At 28.3% G+C, this 16,771-nt stretch overlaps 1 protein-coding gene across 2 annotated transcripts in view; it reads right to left on the bottom strand.

The window, feature by feature from the left end:
* The window catches only part of tnc (tenectin), a 118,206-nt gene extending 104,884 nt beyond the window's left edge, over window positions 1-13,322 (bottom strand). The window contains exon 1 of one of the 2 annotated variants that reach the window (XM_087166577.1): window positions 13,233-13,322. The gene's annotated coding sequence lies outside the window, so the exon portion shown is untranslated. Of the gene's footprint in view, window positions 1-4,608; window positions 5,010-13,232 lie in introns of those variants that run through there. The other variant, XM_087166574.1, reaches the window with a different exon arrangement.
* Between the last annotated feature and the right edge of the window lie 3,449 nt (window positions 13,323-16,771).

Genomic DNA, 16,771 nt, shown 5'->3' with positions numbered 1-16,771 from the left:
TTAGATCCAGTTTAAATGTTTAATTTCGTTTAACATCATGATTCCGTCTGAATTTGAGCTGACTTTTTTTTTCTGACGAACTTCTTTGAGGTTGAAAATTTCATCAATGAAAGTTTCATTTTATTCGATTCTTCTGATTAACTCATCCAGGTTAACAACCGGGTAATTAGGGGAATTGGATTCGTTTAGAAAAATAATGGTCCTCTATATCCCCAGTTTCACTTTTTTCTCGATCACCTCGTTGAAAATTAGCTGTTAATAATCTTTGGAAACTTGCGGAGTAAAGTAACTTTCTCTGCCGGCTTCATTACCATTAGATGATTTGCGGTCAAGTTCAACTCTCGAGATCCATCCTTTCAGCTGAATGGATGGATAGGAAGCAGGAAGAAAGCCATTCATCTACGGCTGATCTGTACCACTTTTCTTCTCATAGTAGTTTGATCGAATGAACTTAGATCCAGTTTAACTGTTTTATTTAATTTCACATCATAATTCTGTCCATATCTTAGCTCTCTCTTTTTCAATAGAACTTTTTTAGATTAAGAATTTCCTCTTCAGAATTTTAATTTTATTTGATTTTTCTAATTGGTTATCCAGGTTGATAGCTGGGTAATTAAGGGAATCGGGCATGCATGGAAAAATAATGTTCCATGAAATCTTTAGACTCACTTTTTTCTCGGTTACCTCTTTAAATACTATTGCTAATAATCTTTTCTTTTCTGAAACTTGTTGAGTAAAGTAGCTTTCTTTGCCGGATTCATTACCATTTCTTTAAATGATTTGTGGTCAAGTTCAACTCTCGAAGGTCCATCCTTCCAGCTGAATGGATGGACAGGAAGCATTGAAGAAAGCCATTCATCTTCAGCTGATCTGTGCCACTTTTCTCCACATAGTGGTTAGATCGAATGAACTTAGATTCAATTTAAATGTTTAATTTCATTTTACATCATATTTCCGTCCATATCTAAGATGTCTCTTTTTCAATAGAACTTCTTTCAGATGGAGAATTTCATTACGAAAAAGTTTCGTTTTCTTTTCGATTTTTCTGATTGCTCATACTGGTTAATAGGGTAATTAAGGAAATCGGGCATGTTTGGAAAAATAATGATTCATGAAATCCTTAGTTTCACTTTTTTCTCGGTTACCTCATTAAAAAATAGTGCTAATAATATTTTTTTCGAAACTTATTGAGTAAAGTAGCCTTCTCAGCTGGATTCATGACCATTTTTTTTCTCGATGATTTGTTGTCAAGTTCAGCTCTCGAGATCCATCCTCCCTCTGACTAGATGGACAGGAAGCCATTTATCTTCAGCTGATCTGTACCACTTTTCTCCTCCTAGTGGTTAGATCGAATGAACTTAGATCCAGTTTAAATGTTTTATTAAATTTAACATCATAATTCCGTCCATATCTGAGCTGTCTCTTATTCTAATACAACGACTTTCGGATTGAGAGAAACCTATAAAATAGAGACACGCCAAAGACCCTCTTTTTTTAAGTGTGTTAACTGCCGTAAACTATTTCTTTCGGGACATAATATTGTATTCACATGTCAGAGGAAATATTTTTGAAATAATTAGGTGAAAGATAACACTGGAAAAGTGGTGAAATTCTGCGAGCAAAAAAGAAACCTTCAGACTTATTCAAATTTTTATTTTATACCGTAATTTCCATCGGGTATAAAATATCAAGGCGTGAAAACAAAAGGATGTGTTTTTTTTTCAACGCTTCAGGAAGAATTTCGAATGTAAAGCAAGTTGGCTCTGTAAGCATTTTAGTTACATTACATTAATATATATCGCAAATCGTCACTATTTTTTTATAACTTGTTGTTGCCAAACAAACTTTTATTTTACTGGTAATTTTATAATTTAGTCGTCGGCATTGATTAAAAAAATATTAAATAAAAAAATATTAATAAGCAGCAAATAATTTTGGGTAAAAAAGAAATGGAATTCACACAGAGGATGAAATGTTAGGGGAAATTTGCATTTATAAATTATGAAACAATTATGAAAAAAAACTATGAAAAAAACGGTAACAATACTTAATCAGTGTTTGTCTCGGAGAAGTTAAATGGAATCCATATATTGGACACGTGAACTTCTTATTTACAAATTATGAAAAAAAACTGTAACATACTTAATTAGCTAATTAATAATTTTGACTTTCTTAAAAAAGGTAAATGGCATCCGTACATATGACTAAATAATACCTAAGCTTTGTATTTACAAATTATGAGAAAAGCTATGTATGAGATAAACCATGAAAAAATTATAAATGGAAAACACTACGCTATAACTAAAATTCCGGATCAAATTACGATACTTTTTACCGTAAAATTCATTTTTACCGGAACATGTTAAGGAGCAAAAAATCTGTTATACAGTAATTTTTGCATTAATAATTATCAGGAAATCACTGAAACACTTTAACTAAATAAATATTACTGTAAAAATATTATATTTTAAGATAAAAATAGATTTTACGAATGATGCAGTCAAAGTGCCGGTACGTAATTTGATCCTGAATTTTTTACAGTGTATGAACTAAATCTGTAGCATACTTAGAATGAACCTAAATTTATTTTGGCTTAATATTTTATAGTTTTAACCTTCAAAACTACTTTACCGATGAAATTTAATAGGATTTGGCTTAAGCTCTTTGCAAAAATTATAGAGCTTCCAGAATATTATACTTGGCATAATTGCCGCTAATGAAATATTATTTTCTCGCAAATCTCATTTTTAGTCCCGTGATTAATCCTCTCTGAGTGCCTCGTAGATCTTTTATAATCAACATTATTTCATACGCAGTATAAACAGTTAATCTAACAATGCAGACATTTTTAAAGATAGATTTTGCTTTCACCACTTTAAATGTTTAAATTTTAAAAACTTGCATTAAATTACGGTTCTTAAAAAAATTAAAAATATTTATATATTGTAGAAATAGTGCACAGAATATGTTAAAAGTTAAATATTTAAAGCTTGTTTTAATACTGAAAATAATTTCAAAAACAGAAAAAAACCGTTTCTAAAGGTTACAAAATTAAAGACTAAGACAATATGCAGAGAAAAATTAATTTTTACATCATACATTAGTTTTTTTCTAATTCTTAATAAACACTATTACTTTAACGCCTTTAATTTTTACCGGATTTTTTAAAGAGAAGTTTCATTTTTAAATAACAGAAAATAATATAATATTGCTAATTATTAAGAAATATTTTTCAAAATGTCATATTCTCAATTTTAATTTTTAAAAAATTGAATCTAATTAAAATGACTATATGACACGCATAGTAATTCTATCAGCAAAATATCTCTACATATTTTTAGTTATATACATGAAAACCAATGCCTATAACTGTTCTATATATATTGACTGGCCAGCAAACATTACTTTTGCATTAAATTTTTAACAGGTTAGAATTTTTTTAATACAATACAAACAATTTTCAATAAAACCAATGTAACACTATGAGTTTTTTTCTAGTCATATAGTAATAAATCCAGTCATTACGATAAATCCTCTCCTTTTTAACGTCTCCTTTATAAAACGTACTTTTTAAACCAATATAAATTATTTCATTCCTCAAAACTCCGTACTAAATAAAACCGTAAATGATTTGCTTATTTTAATCAAAAAAAGTTATTTCTTTCCAAATACGTCCTTTTTTAATAAAACCATATAGGATATGTGTTTTTCTTATAAAAAAATTATTGCTTTCCTAAAAGCTTTTTTTTAATTTTTAATCATAAAAAGTTCGAAATTATATCGTTCTTTAAAACATATTTCTACATACAATAATTGTAATAAATCATATCCTTTTTAAATGAAATAAATAACGAAATATATTTTTTCAAATCGAAATAAATTATTCATTCCTAAAAACTCATTTTGAAATAAAACCACATAGGATATGCATTTTTTCTTTTCAAAAGAGATGATTTCATTTCAAAATTTTCACTTTTAAAAATCCTATAGGATATATTATTTTCTTATCAAAATAAATTATTTCATCCCTAAAGGCTCGTTTTTAAATGAAACCAAATGACATTTTTCCTTATTAAAAGAAATTCTTTCGTTCCTTAAAAATCATTTCTAAATGTATAACATTCAATAATTACGATAAATCATAACATTTTCGATTGAATAAATTACGAAGTATATTTTTTGTTCAAATCAAAATAAATTATATCATTCCTAAGAACTCATCTTGAAATAAAATCATATAGCATATACATTTTTTCTTCTCAAAGGAAATTATTGCATTCCTAAAAAACTCACTTTTTATTAAAATCATATTAAATTTTTTTCTTCTAATCTATAGATATTATTCCCTTCTTAAAAACTTATTTTTAAACAAAATGATATTGGATATATTTTTTTTTTATATCAAAAGAAATTATTTCTGATGAACTTACTTTTGAATTAAACCACATAGGAGTTTTAAAAGAAAATCACAGTATATAAAACAGTCAAACTCATTTAATATGATGAGACAATTTTTAAATTAAATCAATGCAAGAGAGAAGCTTTCTTCGAATGAAATCGATTCAACACAATAAATTACTTTCTAATTATATATAAATCTATACTCACGGAATTGGAATCAAAAAATTGGATAATAAGTATTCAAACTGTATTGGTAAAGTCCTTGAGATATCACGGTCCTCTAAAAGAATTGGCACTTAATTATCTTCTATTAATTAAAGATATGGCACACTTGAATCACTGAAAAGATGACACGGGGGTCAGGAAAGCGAAGAGCGAGAGTAAGTTCATCTTCGACTCGCATGAAGAAAAGAAGAGGGCCAAAACTATGACGAGATGTAAGATTCAGGTTTAAATAGCAAGCAAACCCGCCTTCGGCTTCTGGCTTCTCTATTGGATGAGATGTGTCTGAGATGGTTTCTCAAAGGGCAAGAAACGTCAGGGTCGGATGAGACTTTTCTTTTACTCGATGGGGACCTGTTGATTTTTATTTTCTCTCTCTCTCTTCTGGGCCTATTCTTTTTTTGGATCGGGATTTTCAAGAGAATTTCTTCCTTCCGTTTTTTGTTTGTTTTTTATTCATTTTTGCATATTTGGGATCGGAGTCTCAAAGGTCTGCGAATTTCCTTCCGACTTTTTTCCTTCTTCATTCCTTTTTGCATATTTTAGGGAGATTTCGAGAGTCTAAGAATTTCTTCCTTCCGTTTCTTTTCTAGTTTCCTGTTTTTTTTTTTTTTTTTTTTTTTTTTTTTTTTTTTTTTTTCATTTTTAAATATTTAGGATCAGAGTCTCAAATTTCTTGGAATTTATTTTCGCTTTTTTTTTCCCATTCTTTTTTACCTATTTTTATTGAGGTTTTAATAGTCTATGAGTTTTGTTAGTTTAGTTCTTTGTTTTTTCATTTATATTTGTACATTTGAAATCGGAGTCTCAAAGGTCTGGGGATTCTCATCCCGCTTCTTCCTTCGCATTCTTTTTTTTTTCTTTTGCCTACTTTGCTTTTAAGAGTCTGCGAATTTTGTTTGCATATTTTGGATGAAGTCTCAAAGGTCTGTGGATTCCCTTCCTTCCCCTTCTTTTTTTTATTGTCTATTTTGGTTTCAAGAGTCTGCGAATTTTGTTTACATATTTTGGATTCAAGTCTCAAAGGTCTGTGGATTCCCTTCCTTCGTCTACCCTCTCATTCTTTTTTTTTTTTTTTTTTTTTTTTTGCCTATTTTGGTTTCAAGAGTCTGCGAATTTTTTTGCATATTTTGAATCGGACTCTCAAAGATTTGTGGATTTCCTTCTCTTTCCTTATATATATATATATATATAGTTCAATATGAAGATAAAACAAAAAAATTATAGTTATTAATTCTTACTTATTTTTATTGAAATCTCAAGAGTCTGTGATTTCAAAGGGCACATACATATTTTTTTTTTTGTCTTTATATTTTAGGTCGGGATTTTAAATGTTTGGGAACTTTCTACATTTTCTTATTTTCATTTTTCTTTTCATTCTTTTTTACATATTTTTGATCCGGCTTTTAAGAGTCTGTAGGTTTCCTATTGTTATTATTTTCTCCTTTTAATGTTTTTTTTTCTAGTTATTTATTTTTAATCGTAGTCTCAAAACTGTCATTATTTTTCTCGTTGTCTTATTTCCTTTCTTATTTTTAATACACTTATTTATTTAATTGTTGCACGTATTTACCAGAATCTCAATATCACATATTTGGGATGCTTTAACTCTCATTAATGCTCTCCGAAAACGTATTATTTTCCGAAGAAACGTTTTTGATAACTTTTATCCGCATTTCAAAACAGAAGTAATATAAATTTGCTTCTGTTTTTAACTTCGGTATTTTATTTATTTTTTTTTCCTTTGAAAACTCAAAATTTAAAAAAAAAAAAATTCGATTTCTTTATTTTGCGTTTTGAAATTAGTCAATATATATCCTATTAACTAATTTACTTATTTTGCGTGTACCAATTAAGTTCTGTTTTCATTTCTTTCACACATTTTTGATTGAGTAATATTTCAACCTATGACTTTTCCTCAATTTTTTCTTATTTTCCAATTTGAATATTTTCATCAGTAATGTGTGCTTTTTTTCCTATTCTTTTCTGTTAAATAAATCGGGAAGGATTTTCAGAGTCTGTGAAATCCATTCTATTATTTAATTATATAATTGTTTAATAGGTTAATTGCTATTACTCCGAAGAATATCAGTACTTATTTTTTATCCACATTTCTGAATAAATAATAATCTTTCAAGCATTATAATCAACTGTTGAAAATAAATTTAATTTCTCTTTTAAATTACCCCAAATTGAAAAATTTTTGTAAAATAAATGATTCTGAGTAGATAAAATTTTAACATTATTAATTAGTTCATTTAAGATATTTAATGTATAAATAATAATAAAAAAAAATATTAATGTTTTCTTTAAAATTGTAATCTGATTAGAAAATCAAACTTTTCGAAAAGCCATTTTATGAAGAAAAATCTTAACCTTACCCATGTGGAAAAATTATAAAGTTTTCAAATCTAATAACCCTGTAAAGTTTCAGTTATCAGAATGCGATAAAAATAGAAATTATCATATTGGCGAAGCAAACTGTTGGTAATATCGTTGAAAATATCGAGTTAGCAAATTGTCATCGATCCCACAGCAACTTGGCCCATCGAATCTCTGTGATTTCTGGTTGATGCGAATTCTGCTCCCGAGTGCTGGCGTAAAATATCCTCAGTGGTAGACGGATCATGGGTCTTTCTATCGGACTAACTGTTAGAGATTTTTGTGGTTTTTCACTTCATCAAAAGAAAGAAGAAAACAGAAAATCCTCTACAGAGGTTAGTTTGTCCTCATACTTGAGCCAAAAGTTTCCTTGTCTTCTGAGTAGGTTCAAAATTACAAGGCTACGGAGTTTAGAATAAGCCCAAATATAGTTGTAAACCCAAAAAGGGATCTAAATGTTCAAAACCAGTTATAAAATGAAATAGCGCCATTAAAAAATATGTCTCGCCACCATAACTTTTACTCTGTTATATACATTACACTGATTTCTACACGTAGAAAAAAATTCTGGGAAAATTACCAGACTGCATGGTTTTCAAAATTATTGTTCTTATTACCAAACATTTAGTAAATAATACAAATTTTTAAAGTAAATTTAACGGAATAAATAGGATTTATAGGTCCTCCCCTCTTAATTCGGTGATCCTAAACTATTAAGAATACCGAACTATCATTTGCTCATAAATGGCGCAGCACCCACAAAACTCCAACGTCCGTTAAGTTTCATTTTTATGGTTTAAAAACTACGGTTACAAAACAGTATAGTTTTTTGCTACCGTACGGTTTTTCAACGATTTTCAACCAATTCCCGGTTTTTTAATCGTACCAGTTGTAAACGGTTTTTAAAACCGTAAAGGTAGAAAAACAATGCTCTTAACCGTAAAATTTATGCTTAATCGGATAGACAGACAGCTGCCAGTTGTTTTACCGTAATTTCAGAATAAAAATTCTAACAGTGTTTATATTAAATTTCTCAACGATCAAAATAAAACAGAATAGAAAATGATCTTTAAAAAAGCTATAAATAAACAATTATGAAAACTGACGTTTTTCGTACCATCTTTACAAATCCTTTTTCGGTTCATAATCAATAAGAAACAGATATAAACCGGGTTTTTTTTTAATATTGATATGGAGAAATTGCATTACCAAACACTTATGAACTAATTAAACCACATTTAACTTACATGTACAAGTAAATTTTTTACGGGGCGAAAACATGCTGGTTGTAAATGGTTAAAAGACCGTAAAATAATGTTCTTAAGTGTGAACTTTACGGTTAATTAGATAAACAGATTGTTGTCTGTCATTATATCGCAATTTTGGTATGAAAATTCTAACAGTGTAAATTACATCATAATTGTCTCAACCATAAAAAAAAAACCTGTACTGTAGGGCAATGACATTCCTCGTAAAAAAAAAAAAAATATTTCTTGTAATAAAAAACCAATACAATACGGTATTAAACCATTTATTTTGGGGTAATTTTTCAGTTCATATGTTAACGGATTAACGGAAAGGTTTTTGGTTTTTAAAATTATAGTTCTTATTACCACGCAATTTAGCAGAAAATAAAAAACCGAAAAGTAAATTTAACTGAATGGATGGTTTTTCTGCAATGCTCTATGGTATCAGGATAAAATTACCGAATTCTATATCATATTATAAAACTATATTTTATTGTTAATTTTACCAAAACCATAACCCTAGCACTTCGATAAAAATTACCGATATTAGTGTTCCCATAGAGCCAGAAACACGGTAAATTTCATCATATTCTTGTAATTTTGACCATACTTTTTTTTTCTCGGTATATAACTGCGCGGCTAATAATAATAAACGCATCAATCGCTTGTTATACGCGAATTTATCACAATATTATCGCCAAATAGAAATTAATAAAATTTGAAATTTTAACCACTTATTAGCATTAGCACGTAAACAAATACAGAGGGTGGACAAAATAATGGAAACACTTCTGTACTAATACATTTTTTTCGCATTTCTCCAGAAATACTTAAAGAATAATTTTATAACTAAAGAATTCTGATATTATGCGATTTCTTAAATTTATTAATGAAGTTTGACACTTTTAGAGGTTTGAGGGACCAACAATAAATTACCAACGGAAAAATTTCTTTGAAACACAGAATTCCAAACTATTTAGCAATATATTTGTAACTTGTGACTGTTATTTTGGTCAATATATGCAATATTTACACGAAAATTCGTAAGCCTAGCTTAAATATTTATGGAGATATGGATATTTTTACGGAAGCTAATTTTTTTTGTCTTGTGTTTTTTCGCTGTAACCTCAGAAATATTCTATAAAATTGAACAAAATTTTTAGAGCAATTCAAAATTAATAACAATATTTTTGGTTTAAAATTCGAAGAAAAAAAATTCATTTAAAACTGTGACCATGACGCAAACCATGACGTCATGGTCACAGCAAAGTCATTTAAAACCATGACGCAAGATACGAGTAATTAAAATAGTTTTTTATACTGCGCATGTGCGGGAAAAATTAGGCAAAAAGTTCTTAAATTTATAAAGAATCGTATTTGGCAACTAACGAAGAAAGTCTGATTTGAATATATTAAAAATGTAAAAAGTTTCAAGCAATTTTCAAAGTAGTTTTTGTACTTAAAAAGTTCAAAAACAATAGAAACTTAAAATGATAATGATTTTCTACTAATATTATTTTATATCATAATACAGAGTTAAATAACACAAAATAATATCTTACAATAAACGTTCATACACCGAAATTTGATTTAATAAGGAAAGAAAATAGGCGCAAAAAAAGATAATTTTATGGGGGATGATCCCCAACAATGCCAATGTCATTTTTATTAAATCTTGTTTAATAGTACAAAGTAAAATATGTGGAAAACCCCTTATTATGTTGAGCATTCTTTTAAAAATTAACGATTACGAAAACTAATTAGAAAATTGGTTGAAACCTTTTCAATTTTTGAAATATTGAAGTCGGACTGCCAAATACGATTTACAACAAAATTAAGAATTTTTTTTTTTTTTTTTTTTAATTTTTCCCGTGCATGCGAAGCATAAAACAACTACTTTAATTACTCATATCTTGCGCAGTTTTCAACCAATTTTTTAAAATTTTAATCCGAAAGGTTTGCAATTAATTTTAAGCTGCTTTAAAAGTTTTGTTGAATATTTTTAAAGTCATATCAAAAAATGTAAGACAAAAAAAATTAGATCTTTTTATAAAAATGCGAATATATTCATAAATATTTAAGCAAGGTTTATGAAATTTCGTGTAAATATTTAATATAATATTATAAATAACCATCACTCTTGCTATATGTTTTGCAATAGGGTGTTCAAAAACATTATTTTCGGTTTGTAATTTATTGCTGGTCCCTAAAACCTCTGAAAGCTTTAAACATCATTGACATGCATGGGAAGTAGCATATTCTAAACAATTCTGAAATTATAAAGTGTTTCCATTATTTTGTCCATCCCCTGTACTAGAAGCGAAAGAAAAATGAAATTTCTTCCGTCCGTTTTTTGTAATAAGCGATACAAAAGTAAAATTAATTTCTTCTTCTCATTAGCTCTGTTACAAAACATGCTTTTTAGTTAATAATGCTATAAGTATTAATAATAATACAGACGAACCCTGGTTTAATGAACCCCTATTTAGCGAATTTCGCAATTTAATGAATTTTAAGAAGTAATGAAGAAGATCTGTTAAAAAAAACATACGTTTTATTTAATAATGATCTAAGTATTAATAATAATGCAATTGAACCTCGGTTTAACGAACCCCTATTTAGCGAATTTCGCAATTTGATGAATTTTATGAAGTTAAGGTCTGGTTTCTTAGGACAAGCGCCTTATCTGGGCGTCAGCGGGACGTCAACGTCACGCTGACGCCAACAAAATACTGGTTTGTTAGCTCAAGGCCTGGTTTCTTAGAACTAGCGCCTTATCTGGGCGTCAGCGGAAAGTTGACGTAGATCTGACGCCAAAAAAAGACTTTTTTGTTAGCTCAGCGTGAGCAGTCGGTCCAACGCAGACATTATCTCTCATTGCGCATGCGTTAATAACGTAAACAAATATTTATTTTGAATTTGTATTGATTTTGTTATTGTCGACCAGTGTTTTAGAGAACAAATAATGACTTTGTCCAAGAAAAAACACATTATAGCTGAGCTAAATGAAGAGTGCTATGTTTAATGAAGAAGCTATGTTTAATGTCAAAATCAAAATCTTGGCTGATTTTAATGTGCTGTTGGATGCTTTCCGCCATTGCTTCTGTGGTTAACGTCACGTTGTAATCCAACTGCAGTTGAGTTGGACGGCAATTGTAGTTCAAGATGAGCGTTCGATGACGTATACTATCAAACTCACAAATGGACCAATCAGAGGTAAGCGCTGATTTCAAGCTGACGGCGTCCTGTCCTAAGAAACCAGGCCTTTAATGAAGTAGATTTATAGAAAACAAGAATAGTGACTCAGAAGTCGATGATAATGAATCTCCAGAGAAAACTGGTACTTTTTCTGATGTTTTGTACTGTTTGGAAACAGTGAAAACTTGCCAAAAACAACAAGATGCAAGTGAAGTAGTATTTTCTTCTCGTCATAACGTCGAAAAAGAACTTTTTAAAGTAATAAATCAAGGAAATAAGCCAACCTTTCTCACGAAATGCTTTAAAATTTCAAACTAGTCAGCGCTTAATCATTCGCTGTATTTCAAGTTCCTGAATTAAAAGTGTAAGATTTATATTTATTTGAATATTTGCTTGTCAAAGATGCTTGAATATTTCATAAGGTTAGTCATTTTTTTTTTCATTTTGCTCCCGATATTACGAACTATCCCCAATGAAGCAAATAATATTTTCAGTCCCTATGAATTCGTTAAATCGGGGTCCAACTGTATATACATTGAATTAATGATTTAATGTTTCTGTATTTAAAATTAATTTAAATATTCTAAAATTATAAAACCAAAAACATGTTATAAAACCATATTTAATTGCTAATTTTCCAAAATTATTACCAAAGCGTTTCAGTAAAAATTACTGTTATTGCTTCCATAGAGTCAGAAATAAGGTAATTTTTACCGTATTCTGGTAATTTTAAATGTACCTTTTTTCTCAGTATAGGTTGTTTTCCGAGTTAATTTCAAAATTATCAAATATAAGCAAATAAACCTTTAAGTTTAGATTAGTTAATTTAGGACTAAGAATAATTGAACATTTTGGCCCCTGATTGTTGTTTTCAATATTAACATATTTAAATATATCACAGAACTAGTGAAAACAATCAAATAATTGTATCACACAGTTATGGAGCTCAATTATCCAAAGATAATTTTACAATTAAAAAATACTTATTTATAACTATTTAATATTTTTATTATTTATTTTAATAGTGGCAAAAAATTTAAAATATAAGTTAAGGAAATTTTTAAATCCTTTTTAATGACGTAATTTTAAATGAAAACATCTAAGATTAGAACGAAATTGGTCAAATAGTTTAGAAATTAAAATTTAGAAATACAAGTTTTTATGCTATTCAGCGAGAAATTATTTGATCAGATTCGCAGATTCCAATTATCTACTTATTTAAAAAAAGAAAAAAAAAACATTGAATTTCTTTTTCAACGTGTTTTAAGTTAAATGTGTATCATTCAGACCAATTCAAACTAACTTATTTATTTTTAAAATATTTTCAGAGAAATTTACTTATTAGTAAGTGATGCCCTCATTCAAAAAATTATTTTCTTTCTGACAAGTTTTCTGAGAAATGTGCATACTTGATGTAATTGCATACTAAATGTGCATATTATTTCCTTCTAGCATTTTCTGAAAAATGTATTTATTCAGATAAATTCAAACAAAATCTTGCATTTTTTATATAATTTCAGTGAAATATACTTTTATGGACAAATTCAAATAAATGTTTCCTTTTTAACACATTTTCAGAGAAACATTTATTTATTTATGAGAATACAAAATTATTCCTTCATTCCAAACAAGTTTTCAGAAAAATGTTTTACTTTAGGAAAATTCAAACAAAAACAAATTTTCTATCTTACATTTTTTTCGAATTAAAAAAAAAAAGTCATGAAATGATTAAAACCAGACGATATTTAAGAACAATAAAACTAATGTAAATCAATTACTTACACGAGTATAACTGTGACTGTATTTGTTATTCCAATGATTCTAAACAATTGTTTGTAACAACCACAAGTGAAATGAAAGCTTGTTCAACATGAATTTCCATCGCGAGGGAAAATTTTTTAAATGATATTATGAAACTTTTTCCTGTTGTTGTTGCCGCCGCGTGTCATTGTTTGAAATACGTGTAAATAAGAATAAATTTTAACGGTCACTGAATAGGGAAAAGTTATTTTTTCCTACTCGTCTTTTAACGTAATCATAAGATCTTCACCATATTTTTTAAGTAAACAAAAAAGTCAATTTGTTTATGCTTGTTTGTATACCTATAAGGAAACAAGGGGGGAAATGAAACAAAATTTAATAATTTTATTTTCTTACCCTATAGAAAATTCCATATCAAATTGGATATATCTGCACTTTGGGTGTATGTTTTTTTTTTTACTCGTTTTTTAACGTAATTATGAAATTTTCACCATATTTTTTAAGTAAACAAAAAAGTAAATTTGTTTGTGTTTGTTTGTATACCTATAATGGAACAAGGGGGGAGGAAAGAAACAATATTTAATATTTTTATTTTCCGACTCTGTAAAAAATTCGAGACCAAATTGGGCATATCTGCACTTTGGGTGTATGTAAAATACGTCGAAATACCTCCTTTTTCCGGTGGTAAACCTTCAGACATCCACTTCCAACACACCCAATTTTTTTTCCGAAACAAGAAGCTTAATTGTAGAAAATATTTCCCCCGTTTGCCCCCCAGTTAGGCTTGGCAACGAAGTTTTTATAGCGTAAATAAAGTCGTTCTGGAGGCCTAATCTGATGCATTTTTATTAAAAGAAAAGGAAGAGTTAATAAGAATGAATTTACATAAATTTAGAGGGAAATATTTATCATAAATTTCTACAGTGTGCGAAGAAAAATAAAAGCAAAAGAAGTAATATCAAACTTCACCGAGTTTGATTTTGAACTACATGCGACAATGAAAAAATGAAACAGTTCTATAATAGATTATGATTGAAAACACAAAACGATCAAAAAAATTCCATTAAAAGTTCATAATATTAACTATTTTACTAAATAAATGAAGTTTATTTTAATTTCTCACTATTTTTCTAGTTTTTATATTTATTTTTGCTTTGAATAGGATGCATATTTATATGATGAGACAAGCATCATTAATCTTCTTAATTTAATAGAAGAATGGATATGAAAAATTGTTAGTAAAGTAGAGTTTTTCTTTTTTCTGCATAAAATAGAATTTATCATATCACAGAATGAAATAAACAAAACAACAAGAATAAATAAAAATTTGACAGAAACAGTTTTTATGAATAATAGAACTAAAATTTAAAATCAAAGATATGAAGTTGATTATGCTACTACATAGATGGAGTAATGTGGTAAAAATTTTCAACAAACATATATATATATGGGTGATTATTTTTAAATATGACAATTCGGACCAAAAATTTCTTCAAATTTAAAGTCTTCAGAATAATCTAATTTTTTTTTTGTATACTTCTTTAGTTACACTTATTAATATCTTATAGACAGCAGTGTAGTTTATTGACATTTGCTCGAGAAAAAAAATAAAATAGAAATTTACCAAACCATGAATGCCTGAAAAATGACATATTAGCTTAGAAGTTTAAAAAACAGTCATTTTAAGTTAATAGTAAGTAACTCAACTTAAGCCTTTATGTTAAATGGACTATAAATTGCTTAAATTAATTATTTTTATCCACTGTAGAAAGAATCAAAAAAATTTTTGTTGCTGATATGTACAGAATAAAATTGTGTCTAATAATCAATCATTAAATAAATAAATAACTTTGATTACATCCAAGCATATTACAATCACACATAAACTTGGTATTAAGTTAATATTTGCTTTCCCTCCTTACAGTATTAGCATTTAAAAAAAATTTCTGGTAACACTTCAGTGTCCTGGCATTTATAAGCCAGGAAAATGACAGCCAGGATAATGACAAATTCGTCATTTTATAGCATATAACTTTACTTTAATTTAATATTTTGGCCTAAGACGTTTATATTCTGCAGAAAACAACTCGATTTCTTAAAATAACTCCGATAAATATATGTAGTTTATTTTATTAATGATTTTAAGAAGCCAGGAAAATGACAACACAAAAACCTACTCACCTTGAAAAATTTTTTGAAATAGATTTTGAACCAAAAAATTGGTTCTTTATTCATGCAACAAGACATGTTCATATAGGAGGGTATCTCATCATTCTATTAACATAAGATATTGATTGCTGGCTCTATCTGTTTTGGTTATAAACCACTAAATAAAAGTAGCCAGGAAAATGGCAGATTTTCTTTTGACAAACAAATTATTGACAGAAAAAATTATTTTAAACGAAGTTTTTGTAAATAATACCCTCTGCGTGTATTCGAAAAATGCTTACACCGGTTGAGATAAAAAAAATTAGATAGTGAAAAATTTATGGGAAGTTTTGAGGCCAGTTATCATTGGAAACATGGTTTGGGACGTGCCAGGAAAATGACATTTTGAAGTTCAATTAAACTTTTTAACTATACAAAACAGTCAATGCTAGTGCAAAGTCATTTTAAAATGCTAACAGCAATGCTATTTATTAATTTCTTTCAAAAAAAAGTTCTTTTAGTTTTATAGTAGTATTAGATCTTGGAGGAAATGAATTGTCATATTTCGTGAGAATCACCCATATATATATATATATATATATATATATATATATATATATATATATATATATATATATATATATATATATATATATATATATATATATATATATATATATATATATGTGTGTGTGTGTGTGTGTGTGTGTGTGTGTGTGTGTGTGTGTGTGTGTGTGTGTGTGTGTGTGTGTGTGTGTGTGTGTGTGTGTGTGTGTGTTACGATGAAACACCGAAATCTGGATAAAGCCGACATTCATCGGTGAATGTCAACATTCACGTAGTCGCTTTGTGTATGTCCGAATTATTTGCTAAATACCCTTATTTCTGACTCTCACCGGTGAATGTCAACAAACACATAGTCGCTTTGGTGAATATCCGAAATATTTGTTATATCCAATTTTATATTAATTTATTCGTTAATATTATTATATTTATTTGATATATTTATATTTATTCTATATTTAAATACTTACTGACGATAGATTAGAAGAAACATCAGTGTTTGGAGTATCGGGCAAATGTATACCGGGCAATGGCCCTTGACCTTAAAAAAACATCAGTGTAGGGTAAACCGGGCAAATGTATACCGGGCAGCGGCACTTAATCTTAAAAAAACATCAGTGTAGGGTATAACAGAAAAATTTATACCGGGCAGGGGCACTTAACCTTAATAAAACATCAGTCTAGGGTTAAAATATCGAATAAATGTAATTATATCCACGAATAAATTCATATCAAATCGAATGTAATATATATTTCGGACATTCACCAAAGCATATCTGTGATTGTCGACATACACCGGTGAGGGTCCGAATGTACAAGAATGTAATGAAATATTCGATCTTTCACCG

This window comes from Parasteatoda tepidariorum, chromosome 1, assembly GCF_982258835.1.
Source record: "Parasteatoda tepidariorum strain Cologne lab strain chromosome 1, Ptep-v5.0, whole genome shotgun sequence".
NCBI lineage: Eukaryota > Metazoa > Arthropoda > Arachnida > Araneae > Theridiidae > Parasteatoda > Parasteatoda tepidariorum.
The sequence above is the reverse complement of the archived record's forward strand: the minus strand, read 5'-3'. Positions and strand labels throughout refer to the sequence as shown.